General features: G+C 41.0%; 1 protein-coding gene across 2 annotated transcripts in view; it reads left to right on the forward strand.

Annotated features, from left to right (window-relative positions):
- Window positions 1-15490, forward strand: part of LOC124113419 (hemicentin-1-like) — a 114190-nt gene that overhangs the window by 26528 nt on the left and 72172 nt on the right. The gene's annotated exons all lie outside the window — the stretch shown is intronic.

The following is a 15490-nucleotide window of genomic DNA, read 5'->3' on the forward strand; positions in this document are numbered from 1 at the left end:
CCCACTCACTCACTCAACCACCCACTCACTCACTCACCCACCCAGCTGCTGTAGCAGTTGGATCTACTCTAAATAACAGAGCAGCAAAAGCCGTGGTAGCTAATCTAAATCAAGGTGTATCTCATCAAGCAAGCATAATATGACTCATCTAAAACCAGGACAAATTTATGCAACAATTTTTTCATGAAGCTTGATTTTGATATCCAGCGTTCCAAATGGTGTTACTTAGTCTGGAACGTCCCCTTGAATTCACGTTTCATATCACACTTTGATGCTTGATTGAATTACCCAGACTTTTAAAGGGCACTCCCTAACTTTTTTAAAGTGTTTTGTGAGATATTTTTGTATATAGTAGGAGTTGATATTATAGGGCGATGTCCACGTCATCTTCATGTTCTCCACGGAAACAGCAGTTCGTGTTCAAGTAAAGGAGGAGATTTCTGTTTGGTATACACTTTTCTTTTCATGTCGAAGTGTGAAATGTCTATGAGCAGCTTTCATAATTAATGCTAGCCGGTTGGTCGTGAGAAGTACATTTTTGAAAGGACTAGTGGAAAGTAGAAGGTCAGGTACTTTTTTGTTGCTAGTTCGTTCAATCTGACACAAAATAAACTGTATCGCCTGGGCTTATCATTTTGCAGTTACAATTTGGCTGATGTTCAGAAGATAAGAATTGTGTCAGTATTTGAAGTACCTGCCTCCCTACCGTCCAAGACAAGCTGTGTGTGTCTCCATCGTCAACTCTAAAAACATGCATGTTCGATGGTCTGGGAGATTAGTTTTGGTAGATTTAGCTAGGGGTGAAACAATACATCGCGCATTGGTGCATTGTGAGCTTTCAAATCACGATATGATATTCGTTTCTTTTCTTTTTCTGTATCGATACAAGATGATACACATCTCACACAGCTCTGAAATGAAATAACATCACATGGAGTGAGTGAGTGAGTGAGTGAGTGATTATTGCTTAAAGGCCGCATCAGCGATAGTGCAGCTATTCAAGCCGAGACGTGATGCAGAAGGCAATTATTGCATGAAGCCATAGCACATTCTACAACCAATGTGGGGCGGTCGGGTAGCCTAGTGGTTAAAGCGTTCGCTCGTCACGCCGAAGACCCGGGTTCAATTCCCGACATGGGTACAATGTGTGAAGCCCATTTCTGGTGTCCCCCGCCGTGATATTGCTGGAATATTGCTAAAAGCGGCGTAAAACCATACTCACTCACTCACTACAACCAATGTCTGGTGAAGAGTGGAAGGTTTCTGTTGCATATTATCAAATTGATTACATTTTGAAGTATTTATATCAGATTTCAAAAACATGTTTTTACATTTTGTGACCACTGAAAAAGTCAATTTTAACAATATTGCATTCAAACGTGCTTAAAATATTTCCATGCCTTGTTATGCCATTTATAACCATGTAACCAATCAGACTGTGGCCAGGCTGTGTTATAGCACCCATGCAGTATAGCCCTAGGTTACACAAGAGTGCCTTTATTGCTCTATATCACCCTCTCTATCACCCTGTATGTTGTGAGCAGGTCAGAGGAGAGAACCAAAGCATTGCATCAAGTCCTTTTACCAGCTCTTTTCATGTAATGAATTCAAATAAATCTCATTTCTTCTCTTGCAAAATGATATGGTATCAAGTGAAATGAATTTTGCTCTCAACATTCGTTTTTCCCCAAGCCATCAGTAAGCTTGAGAGGAGATAGAGAGCTCCTGCATGTACCCCGTCAATTGTCCTCGTCAAATACACCAGTACATTCTCAAGTGGTAGGCAAAGAAATGTCACTTACTACTGTGTTGAGTGTTGACACAATCTTCCATATGTGTGAAGCAAATAATAACGCCAGGAAAGACTACTTGATAAATCCACCATACCATTTTCTACAAGTTGTATTGAGATTGTGACCAAGTGTTAACATTGCCATAGGAGTGTTGTTATCAATATTTGACAATGTTTGTTTAGGGCAGGGCAATGATATTTGGTAATGCTGTTAGGATTCGTGGTGGCGAATTTCTTCAGTTACGCAGGAAATGATGATTTAAGGAGCAATGAATTATTCAATAAACATTTAGATGAGATCTACTCTGAGTGGTTGCCCCCCAAGAAGAGGAAGCGTGATTCACGACTGTCCCATCTACATGTGTCATACATCGGATATTTGTGTGCTGGACAATTAGAGTATTTTATTTTCAATTGTTAACTGTTAAGCTGTCAAATAATATTACTGGATGATTTGTATTTTAACATTAATTATTTTTATGAGTTCGGGTTACTCGAATTGTGATTATTAACTTTAAGTGTCTGAGATGATTTTTTTTCAAATGTTAGTGAGTGAGTTGTGTTTAACGCTGCAGTATTCCTGTTATATCACAGCGTTTCAGCTTAATGTGGGAGGAAAGCCCGAAATGATGCAGGTCTTGGACGTTTACCACTTTGGTGAAACCCATGAGCACGGGTATGGTGCTGACAAACCTAGAAACATAATCTGGGCGAACCGAGATTCGAACCCACAATCATAGGTTTCTGGTGTCTGCACAGCGAATTGTGGCGCCATTGACGATTGGGCCTCCCCTACCCCTGTTTTCAAGTGTGAAGTAATTTGTATCTTTTGTAATTATTTTCACTAAATTTATTACTTTTTCTATAAATATAATGTGATTAAAATTATTTTTCCATTGACCATTTCTGCAATTGGAAGTAAGAATGTAAATGAGACCATTTTACAACACAGCTTGAAAATATGTCACCTCTTTGTAAACATTCTTTAACCTTAGGAGACATCATGAAATTTTTTTAAATAAACAAAAAAAACCTGGTCAACAAGATGGCAGGAGCCACCATGTTGGAAGTTGACTATACTACTTTCCCATAAACTAGCATCCACTGTTTGATGTCGTACACAGGTAAACACAGTCTCCACTGTACTCGCACGCACTGCCGACACTTCCTTACACAATGAGATAACAAGCGTGACATGCTGTATGGAGTTTGTGAGGGCACCGTGGGTGGGGCACCAGCCATGTCTATATCCCATCTGCTTAGACACCCTGTTTTGTGTCGGACGGACGATCAAGACACCTGTTTCGAGGCCTTTGTTGAATGTTCTCATTACTGCTGTGTGCGTATTTGTAGGACATGCTCTTATATATGTCTTTCCTTGTTATGACTGTTGTGTTGTTGCCTTCTATCATGGATGTATCATGGAGGGGAAATTGGTTCAAGAGTTTGTAGATCGTTAACCTTGGAGTTCAGACTCATATTTAAATAGTTTCTTGAAAACTAAAATATGACAGTAAATGCTTGACCTTTCATTATTGGAAGTTTTGGTAATATTTCAAAGTATCCCTGAGGTATAACCCTTCACCTAAAGATTAAATATTTTGAAGACTTGTATAATCATATTTTTCTCGTCACACAATGAAAAAAAATATTCAATTCTTTGAATTTGTTGTGTGTACATGTCGTAATGGAGAAATACTTATGTTTACATGTCGTAATGGAGAAATACTTATTTTCTACCGCCCTGTCGTTTAAACTGTACAGACACAAAGTTTTTGCTCTTTTTGTCACGATATTTTTTTGTTTTTTATTATCCCATAAAGCATACAATGAGTATGGAACCACATATATAGCAGCAGGATCTGACGGAATAGCAGGAATTCCAGACTGTTTTGTTCCTCTGTTAGTACATGGATTGCTCCTTCTCCAATGCCTCACACGCCAGGTTTCATCAACTTTCTTCTTCTGGGAAAATGATTCATTGTTTCTGTCACAAGTATTCAGGGGCAGCGGGTCACCACGCCCCACACTAGTTGTACCATGATACAGTAGGGTACAGTTAGCCTTGCTCCAAGGCTGTACTGAAAGATAAAACCATAGATGTGTTGTAATTCTATCCTCCTAGGCAAGTCTAGATGTGTGGACGGTAAGGTCTCTTATAGGGACAATTTGTTCTTATTATCAACATAGTCTAGAAATTATGATTTGTACTAATAATAATTACCTAAGAGACTTGTGCAAGTCTAGGGTACAGTGAATGCCGTTCCTAACACACGTATGCACGTACACACGCGCACTAGTTGTGAGGAGGCCTATATAGTGCGAGACTGAGAACCATTTCTTGATTCCTCTATATTCCTAGTTCTGTCTTACCATCATTTTAACCTTCAGTGTTGATCGATCAAAAACCCTTATTCATTCATATAAAGATTCCATCGCTACGTCTTCCTTTTAGACTAGAAACTGTCATTTTTTGTACCTCCAATAGTAAAGATTGTTCCTCCTTTTTCACCTCCTTTCCAGGAGAGTTCCTGCTGGTCTTGCACCTGTGTGTACACCTGGAAATATTGTTATCAACAACTTACAATCAGTTAGAACGTTTTATGTGTGTGTTCTCGTCTCATGCGTATAGGAATATGTGTCCATGGCTGGGGAAGTGTTTGACCTCTGGGTTCGCCATTACATGGAAAAAGAGTAGTTTTCTTGACTTCAGTGCTATTTGATAAACTCGAACCCCACTCGAGACCAAGGAGATGCTGCTGGATTAATCTTGTATGTCACATGAGACTCCGATATCTTCTGATATCACGCTGCAATACATAAACATAAGGAAAAAGTATGCCGCTGTTTTCTAAGACTTCCACGTTTATTGCAGGAGTGTGTATTTGCAAGTTGTAGGTTTTAACAAATTTTTATTTGTAGGTTTTAACGAATTTGTATGTGTTAATTTTGTTAGTGTTGTTGTGATCATGAAAACAAAATACTTTTTAGAGGAATAACATACATTTAGGATTGATGTTCTTTTGATCCTGAAAGTCATTTCACTGAGAGACTGTGTGGTCCAGTGGTGGATTATTTTCGAGAAGCAATATGCTGACTTGTTCCACACAAATGATTCCAACTCCTCCTAAATCATTGGCCATGTACGTGATAGCCCTGTTCATCTGCAATGCTTGTCATAAGGGGAATAATACTAGTTTCCCAGGTTTTTATGTTAACACCAAAGAAATGTTTGTTTTTCGTCCAGTCATTTTGTTTTTTACTGTGTGACCTGCCAAACGTTTGTAAATCATTTTGTGTAGAATTAGGTGTGTGTTTTGGTTACCATAAATAATGTTTTACGTAAACAAATATGACTTGTTTTACTCACTGCAAACTGAATAAATGCCTTGTTGAAATATAACAGTGATGATCAGTGTTGAACCAGCAGGAGATAAGTGTTGAGTCAGCAGAATCATGGTCAGTTAGTTAGTGGTTTTTAAAGTAGTTGTGTTTGAGAGTTTTATGTAGCACATTCACACCTGTTTGATTGACATTCTAGAGGTTGGTGAGCGAGGAAGAAAACATACAACTTTCTTGATAACAAGTTCTGGTTTATTGCATACAGCAATGTTTCCATGGAGATTCTTACCTCGTTATCAAGCTGGATTCACAACTGTTTTGATGTTTAAATAGTGTTTTGTATTTAATGTTTTTTTCTTTTAAGATTTTCAAAAGCATTTCATTAATATATCTATTTTCATAAAGGGAGATGTTTATGTTTTTAGCTAAATGCATTCACAGCTGTGAATATATACATTTACTTTAAGTATATCAAACGGTTAAAAAGACCAAAAAGAAACCCAACTAATATCCCCTCTGCCTTAACCAGTGGTGCACAATGGACCATGCTTGCTCTTTGTCTTAAACTCATTTCAGCACACTTGAAATGGAGCAGTTTTTATTCTGGAACTGTATATATTCAAAGCACTTCATATTGGATGCCACATAAAAAGGATTATAATAGGTTCCCTATGAAGCAAACCATGGTGTAGGTTTCACCTTTGGAAAAATTCTACATCTAAAGTGTGTTTTTCAGAGATAATGAACATTCATTTCGCATTCGTTCAAGAGGAAGGCTTTTGTTTATCGCTTATTACATGCTGAAAGATCATTAAATATAAGGGAACAATCTTTATGTTTGACAAGGCAGTGTTGCAGCTGTAATGAGGATTTGCAAGTCGGAGGACTTGGGTGAAATCTGTTCCACCTGCCTCAGACAGGCCTACGGAGAACCAGGCTTTGTGATATTTACCTCAAGACTATTTGGTGCACAACTTGTCCACACTAAATGTGTTCTCTTTATTCTGAAGAGTTCTGTGATGTTCATAAGGTTAGACGCTTTACAACTCTACTTCATATTTTACATCTTAACTGTGATTTTTTTTGGCTGGCGAGTGTTGAATTCTTGAGGGCTTGAGTGCAGGGATGGTGTCTCAGAAAACTCATTGGATCGCGGTTGATGTGGAGAGTTTGTCGCAATTGAAGGAATGAGCTCCTTCAGCGATTCCCTCAATCCATGTGGAAGTGGTTAGGTGAATATCATCATGTAAACAAGCAGGAGAGTATGTAACACCCTACACATGATGCAGTTGATGAAATCGGCTGGTGGTTGTTGATGGTAAACAGAAGCGAGACGTGTCAAGCTTTTACCTGCTGTTCGACTTCTTTGTGTTAGTCCTGTCTTATACCGGACCCACCATCCATGCACCCAGTCAACTCCTGCCTTGTGATCACCCACCACGGTTTGATTCCAACCTCCTTTTCGTAGGGGGCACGGATTGCCCAGTCATCTTATGTACTGCAATAGGCTGTGTGAAGAGTTGCGTCCCTTGGGCATGCCAGAAGCCTATGATAATGGGTTTGAATCCCGGTTCGTCCCGATTATGTTTCTAGGTTTGTCAGCACCATGCCGGTGCTCGTGAGTTTCATCGAAGTGGTAAACGTCTAAGACCTGCATCACTTCGAGCTTTCACATGCTGATATAGTACTGGAATACTGTTAAAAGCGGCATTAAACCCAACTCACTCACTCACTCACCCTTTTCAGGGGACCATTTTGAACAAACTTATTATTCTTGGCATGGGTCATGGGTGGCCCAGTTGTCTAAGGCACCACAGTTTGTTATGCAGAGTCCCTTAACCGTGCCAGTATCTGCTAGTTGTGGGTTCTCAACACCATCAACACCAAGACATTGCCACAATCTGGCCACCATCAACAACAAGACATTGCCACAATCTGGCCACCATCAACAACAAGACACTGACACAATCTGGCCACCATCAACACCACAATCTGGCCACCATCAACACTACAATCTGGCCACCATCAACACCACAATCTGGCCACCATCAACACCAAGATATTGCCACAATCTGGCCACCGTCAACACCAAGACATTGCCACAATCCAGCTACCATCAACACCACAATCTGGCCACCATCAACACCACAATCTGGCCACCATCAACACCACAATCTGGCCACCATCAACACCACATTCTGGCCACCATCAACACCACAATCTGGCCACCATCAACACCACAATCTGGCCACCATCAACACCACAATCTGGCCACCATCAACACCAAGATATTGCCACAATCTGGCCACCGTCAACACCAAGACATTGCCACAATCCGGCTACCATCAACACCACAATCTGGCCACCATCAACACCACAATCTGGCCACCATCAACACCACAATCTGGCCACCATCAACACCACAATCTGGCCACCGTCAACACCAAGACATTGCCACAATCCGGCTACCATCAACACCACAATCTGACCACCATCAACACCACAATCTGGCCACCATCAACACCACAATCTGCCACCATCAACACCACAATCTGGCCACCATCAACACCACAATCTGGCCACCATCAACACCACAATCTGCCACCATCAACACCACAATCTGGCCACCATCAACACCAAGATATTGCCACAATCTGGCCACCGTCAACACCAAGACATTGCCACAATCTGGCCACAATATGGCCACCACCAGTTAACACAGAAAATAAAAATCTATTTGTGCAATCATTTCAAGACATCTTCTGAAATCACTCAGTTACGGAAGTGCAAAATGAAGGGCCATTACCTGTACTGAGGCAAGTAATAAAACTGACAGCCACTGCTTGTACCTTGAGTGCCAAGTCTTGCCATGTAAATTAGGAAACATATAAATTAACGGAAATTATGAGCAGCAAGTTTCTAACCTGACTGATTTATGTTACAAGGACCTTGGCAAAATTACATTGTACAACCAAATCCTATAGAAGCTATTTTCCTGGTTCATCAACTCTGCTATGTAAAGTGGAAGCTGGATGGTAATACTTGTTTGGCAGTGATTGTTCAGTATGAATTAAATCCAAGATACAATCAGGCATCCATGAGAATTTTAACACACAGAAGCTCTCTGCTAGAACATCTGCATTTCCTCCATAACGTAAAATAACTTAGACTGTTGCTTACATGGAGGTTGACGTCCTAGTGTACAGATCCAGTGAGAAGTGACCTTCCTCTGTTACATAGTGTACAGATTAAGGCCGAAGTGACAGTACTCTGTTACGTAGTGTACAGATCTAGTCAGAAGTGACAGTACTCTGTTACGTAGTGTACAGATCTAGTCAGAAGTGACAGTACTCTGTTACGTAGTGTACAGATCCTGTCAGAAGTAACAGTACTCTGTTATGTAGGTTACAGATCCTGTCAGAAGTAACAGACTCTGTTACGTAGTGTACAGATCAGGTTCGAAGTAACACTACTCTGTTACGTAGTGTACAGATCAGGTCAGAAGTAACAGTACTCTGTTTCGTAGTGTACAGATCAGGTCCAAAGTAACAGTACTCTGTTATGTAGTGTACAGATCAGGTCTGAAGTAACAGTACTCTGTTATGTAGGTTACAGATCCTGTCAGAAGTAACAGACTCTGTTACGTAGTGTACAGATCAGGTTCGAAGTAACAGTACTCTGTTACGCAGTGTACAGATCCAGTCAAAAGTAACAGTACTCTGTTACGTAGCGTACAGATCAGGGCCGAAGTAACAGTACTCTGTTACGTAGTGTACAGATCAGGTCAGAAGTAACAGTACTCTGTTTCGTAGTGTACAGATCAGGTCCAAAGTAACAGTACTCTGTTATGTAGTGTACAGATCAGGTCTGAAGTAACAGTACTCTGTTATGTAGGTTACAGATCCTGTCAGAAGTAACAGACTCTGTTACGTAGTGTACAGATCAGGTTCGAAGTAACAGTACTCTGTTACGCAGTGTACAGATCCAGTCAAAAGTAACTGTACTCTGTTACGTAGCGTACAGATCAGGGCCGAAGTGACAGTACTCTGTTACGTAGTGTACAGATCAGGTCTGAAGTAACATTACTCTGTTTCGAAGTGTACAGATCAGGTCCGAAGTAACAATAATCTGTTATGTAGTGTACAGATCAGGTTCGAAGTAACAATAATCTGTTATGTAGTGTACAGATCAGGTTCGAAGTAACAATACTCTGTTATGTAGTGTACAGATCAGGTCCGAAGTAACAATACTCTGTTACGTAGTGTACAGATCAGGTCCGAAGTAACAATACTCTGTTATGTAGTGTACAGATCAGGTCCGAAGTAACAATACTCTATTACGTAGTATACAGATCGGGGTCCGAAGTAACAGTACTCTGTTACGTAGTGTACAGATCAGATCCGAAGTAACAATACTCTATTACGTAGTGTACAGATCGGGGTCCGAAGTAACAATACTCTGTTACGTAGTGTACAGATCGGGGTCCGAAGTAACAATACTCACAAAACAAAATGTGTAGGTTTCTGTTTTCTAGAAACCTTCCCAAAAATTGCAAAATGTTGGGATGCATTTTGTTCAATTAAGTGTGAAACACATAAAATATTATCTGAAAACTACCAACAAAACTTAAGGTTGCTGAAGGTATCCAGAAGGTTTCCGGGTGCAAATTTCTCAGAGTTGTATCTGTGACAGATCTGAGTCCACAAACATGTTTGATGACAAAGAGGTGAGACATTCTACATATTTATGAATATGGCCACCTAAAGGACACAGATCCTGCTGACTGTAGAGGGTGACCATAGGCTAGTTCAGGGGAAACAGTAGTCCTGCGCCGTGACTGTGGAATTTATATTCTTTAGGTATTTTTTTTTCTAAAAACCTAGACAAGTCTAGATCAAACTAACCAAGTCTATTTTGCTTGATTCCACACAGCAGAAGAGGAAAGGTTCTTTCGGAAAAAAATAAAAACAATTTAAAGACATGTTTTCATTGACGAAGTGTTAGTCCAAGGAATCGGAAGGTACTATATTAACACCATAGCCGACGTCTCGAGGTTCTCTCACGGCATATTGTTTCTGCTCCAGCATGCTCGTGGCAAGACCGTGACCCTGACATGTATATTCATAACCACATCTGAATTTAACCACCGTTGAGAGATTTGTTTAGAGGTATCATGACCTGTAGGAAGAAATCGTCTAAAGATATTTCAGCCTTGAGTCATGTGTACATTGCATGCCAGCCCTAGCCGCTCCATCTGTTCGGTCATCCCTCAGGTTGGGCTATATCCAGAAGTAACTGGAATATTGTGCAAATATGTTTATCCACCTACTATAATTAGGAATAACTTCCTCAGAATGCTTTTGATTTTAAAAACAAACAAATCTTATAACGTACATGCCCTGTGAATCACAAAGAGAAATTACGATACGTCATTTGAATGTGCTTTTAAAATTCTTTTGTTGCTATGACTCCGTGAGACTTTATGGCCCTTCCTTTAGAGCAACTTTTGCAATAATACTGGAGTTATGGTGCTCTGTTTGAACTGAAATTTACATGGTGATGTTTTCTGTGACACGATTCAAGTTGGGGATTATTTGAAGTATATTATGTTGTGCATTACCTTTATGTGACATTAATATATTTGTTGAACATAAATGTGTTTTGTATTTTGAAATATTTGTTGATGTTTATTGGTACTTAGCCCCACAATAAAGAAGCTTATACCACTCGAGACCTCGTAAAACCTTGAGAGCTCTTCCTTTATCATGATGCATATCAAAGGTTTAGGATAAACATCTCCACGCAGTCAGTCGCAGTAAGCTCCAACTCACTCACTCACTCACTCACTCACTCACTCACTCACTTGATCACCCACCTACTCACCCTCCCACCCACTAACACTCACTCACTCACTCACTCAATATGTAACCCTTTCTCTCTCTCTTTCTCACTCAGTCACTCACGCACCCAACAACCCACCCACCCACTCACACACACACACACTCACTCACTCACTTACTCACCCATTCTTTCTCACTCACTCACCCTTTCTCTCTCACTCACTCACTCGTTCACCCTTTCTCACTCACTCACTCACTCACCCTTTCTTTCTCACTCACCCTTTCTCTCTGGCCCACTCACCCTTTCTTTCTCACTCACTCACTCACTCACCCACCCTTTCTCTCTCACGCACTCACCCTTTCTTTCTCACTCACTCACCCTTTCTCACTCACTCACTCACTCACCCTTTCTCTTTCTCTCTCACCCACTCACCCTTTCTCTCTCACTCACTCACTCACCCTTTCTCTCTCACCTACTCACCCTCCCACCCACTAACACTCACACACTCACTCACTCACTCAATCACCAACCCTTTCTCTCTCTCTCTCTTTCTCACTCACTCACTCACGCACCCAACAACCCACCCACCCACTCACACACACACACACACACACACACTCACTCACTCACTCACTCACTCACTCACCCATTCTTTCTCACTCACTCACCCTTTCTCTCTCACTCACTCACTCACTCGCTCACCCTTTCTCACTCACTCACTCACCCTTTCTCTCTCGCCCACTCACCCTTTCTTTCTCACTCACTCACCCACCCTTTCTCACTCACTGACTGAATCCTTTCTCTCTCACTCACTCACTCACCCACTCACCCTTTCTCTCTCACTCACTCACTCACTCACCCTTTCTCTCTCACCCACTCACCCTTTCTTTCTCACTCACTCACTCACTCACACACCCTTTCTCTCTCACGCACTCACCATTTCTTTCTCACTCACTCACCCTTTCTCACTCACTCACTCACTCACCCTTTCTCTTTCTCTCTCACCCACTCACCCTTTCTCTCTCACTCACTCACTCACCCTTTCTCTTTCTCTCTCACCCACTCACCCTTTCTCTCACTCACTCACCCTTTCTTTCTCACTCACTCACTCACCCTTTCTCTCACCCACTCACCCTTTCTCTCTCACTCACTCACTCACCCTTTCTCACTCACTCACCCTTTCTCTCTCACTCACTCACTCACCCTTTCTCACCCACCCACTCACCCTTCTCACACACTCACTCACCCTTTCTTTCTCACTCACTCACTCACCCTTTCTCTCTCACCCACCCACTCACCCTTCTCTCTCACTCACTCACCCTTTCTCTCTCACCCACTCACCCTTTCTCTCTCACTCACTCACCCTTTCTCTCTCACTCACTCACTCACCCTTTCTCTCTCACTCACTCTTTCTCTCTCACCCACCCACTCACCCTTTCTCACTCACTCACCCTTTCTCTCTCACTCACTCTTTCTCTCTCACCCACTCACTCACCCTTTCTCTCTCACTCACTCACCCTTTCTCTCTCACCCACCCACTCACGCTTTCTCACTCACTCACTCACCCTTTCTCGCTCACCCAGTCACCCTTTCTCTCTCACTCACTCACTCACCCTTTCTCTTTCTCTCTCACCCACTCACCCTTTCTCTCTCACTCACTCACTCACCCTTTCTCTCTCACTCACTCACTCACCCTTTCTCTCTCACTCACTCTTTCTCTCTCACCCACTCACTCACCCTTTCTCTCTCACTCACTCACTCACCCTTTCTCTCTCACCCACCCACTCACGCTTTCTCACTCACTCACTCACCCTTTCTCTCTCACCCACTCACCCTTTCTCTCTCACTCACTCACTCACCCTTTCTCTTTCTCTCTCACCCACTCACCCTTTCTCTCACTCACTCACTCACCCACTCAACCTTTCTCACTCACTCACCCTTTCTCTCTCACCCACTCACCCTTTCTCTCTCACTCACTCACTCACCCTTTCTCTTTCTCTCTCACCCACTCACCCTTTCTCTCTCACTCACTCACTCACCCACTCACCCTTTCTCACTCACTCACCCTTTCTCTCTCACTCTCTCACTCACTCACCCTTTCTCTCACACTCTCTCACTCTCTCACAACATCATACTACATGGATTGACGTGTTGTTTATTCCTGCCGTTTACAGATGTGAAATAAGCTCTGTTTAACACTACCTCCTCTTATTCAGTTTTACAAAATAACAACATTTGTGAATATATTTAGTTTTGGGGGAATTTGAGGGTTTTTTTCCCAGAATTGTTATCTGATTACAAACATGTACAGGAAGCACAGCTCATTTTCTGATGCAATAGTTTTGACTTTGTAAAATAACTGAAAGATGCACCAAGTGACACTGAAATATATTTATTTATTTATTCTGTGAAAAAATGTTTCTCATGGCACAGATCAAGAGAAGCGTATCTGCATAAACAAACATTTATCCAACCCAGTGGGTACATCAGTGCTAAATGCTTCCCTTGATTGTAACAGTCCCCAGTGTCTGACATATAATCTAATATATAGAGAAAAAGTAACAGAAATGTTTCCATCTAATGCACTTGTATAAATGGTGGAGTGATATAGCCTTTGATGCAGGAGGAAGTTTAATTCAGCGAGAGTCTATCTTGCCGGTCCACGTCTGTCGTGGGCTGATACCGAACCTCCACTGCTGCATCACTGGTGGCAGGTTACATTGTAATTAACATCAGTGCCACTAATTAAGATTTAATGGACTTTTTAAAGTTTGGAAGTTTGGCGGAATATTTCGACTTATCTTGCTTTTAATTTTCTATCGTGTATATACGAGTGAAAGTAACTAGTGTTTATAAGATTGGAAGTATTTTCTATAATGACTCTCTGAGGTTGGGGCTGTTTGTTGTGTCTATGGCTTTCCTGACTATCAGACTCACTCCACACAGGGTTGGAGAACTGACACAGATGAACTCTCCTCTGGCCCTGTGGTTAAATCATTTAATTCTTATTTGGTTGATCCAGGTTTGAATCCCTCTGTGGTCGTGCGGTCCATGTTTGATTCCTCCGTCATGATGTAACTTGTCATTCACAGCGAAATCAAATGTTGCGTTATGGGTCATTTTCTAGAGTCAGGTTCGTAAATGTATTGAAAATTATTTGTTTTTAAAACATTTGAAAAAAATAATTTTGCAATGATGGACCTTCCTCACCAAACAGCATCTCTGGTTGGAACTCTCTCTCCATCTTGTCGACCGTCTTCACCAAGGTCGTGCAAGGGATCAGTGTGTAGCATACATGACTGCCACTACACTAACATATAGTCTAGGTATTTATTACACAATAAATTTATGATTTATATATTTATGTTTTTTTGTATCTGCTGGTGTTTTCCTATGTGGAATGTATCTAGCTAGACTTACCAATGTTTATCATCTACTTGATTAAACTGAAGGCAGATATTCGTCAGTGATGGCGTAGACCTGTCATGTAACGGTATGCAATCTTCATGGTGGATCAGCACCCAACCAACCAAGACTATACCATGGTCCTAGTTTGGTGTTTGTTCTCAGTGTTGCTACAAGAGACTCGGGATTGACTGGTGAACTGAGACAGATGAACTCGCCTCTGGGACGTGGCTCTGTGGTTACATCATTCAATTCTTACTTGCTAGATCCAGGTTTAAATCCCTCTGTGGGTTTACAGTCCATGTTTGATTCCTCCGTCATGATGTAACTATCATTCACAGAGGAATCAAACGTTGCATTGTAGGTTAATTTCTAAGGTCTGGTACGTAAAACGTAATGAAAATAATTTGTTTTTTAAAACATTTTAAAAAAGAATTTACTACAGGGTTTACACAAACACAAAATGTTCACTGGAGGTTGTGAAATAAATGTGTTGTTGGTAAAAAAATATGGGGAACTGAACCTGCCATCTGTAGCAAATATCTCCACATGTATAGAGAACCCTGTTTACAACTTACTTACTAAACCCTGGTTTTCCCTGTCGAGTTTCAGAATTGAGTAATTGAGGTTGCGTGTTAAACAACATATAGCATACATTGTTCCATTGAGGTTTCAGAATGTAAGATTGAGGTGTGTGTTTAACAACATATAGCATACATTGTTACATTGAGGTCAGATTGAGGTGTGTGTTAAACAACATATAGCATACATTGTTACATTGAGGTCAGATTGAGGTGTGCGTTAAACAGCGTATAGCATACATTGTTACATTGAGTTGACAGAATGTGAGATTAAGGTGTGTTAAACAACATATAGCATACATTGTTACATTGAGTTGACAGAATGTGAGATTGAGGTGTGTGTTAAACAACATATAGCATACATTGTTACATTGAGTTGACAGAATGTGAGATTGAGTTGAGTGTTAAACAACATATGGCATACATTGTTACATTGAGTTGACAGAATGTGAGATTGAGGTGTTTGTTAAACAACATATAGCATACATTGTTACATTGAGTTGACAGAATGTGAGATTGAGTTGAGTGT

The sequence above is a fragment of the Haliotis rufescens genome, unplaced genomic scaffold (genome assembly GCF_023055435.1).
Source record: "Haliotis rufescens isolate VD_foot unplaced genomic scaffold, xgHalRufe1.0.p SCAF_27, whole genome shotgun sequence".
NCBI classification, from domain to species: Eukaryota; Metazoa; Mollusca; class Gastropoda; order Lepetellida; family Haliotidae; genus Haliotis; species Haliotis rufescens.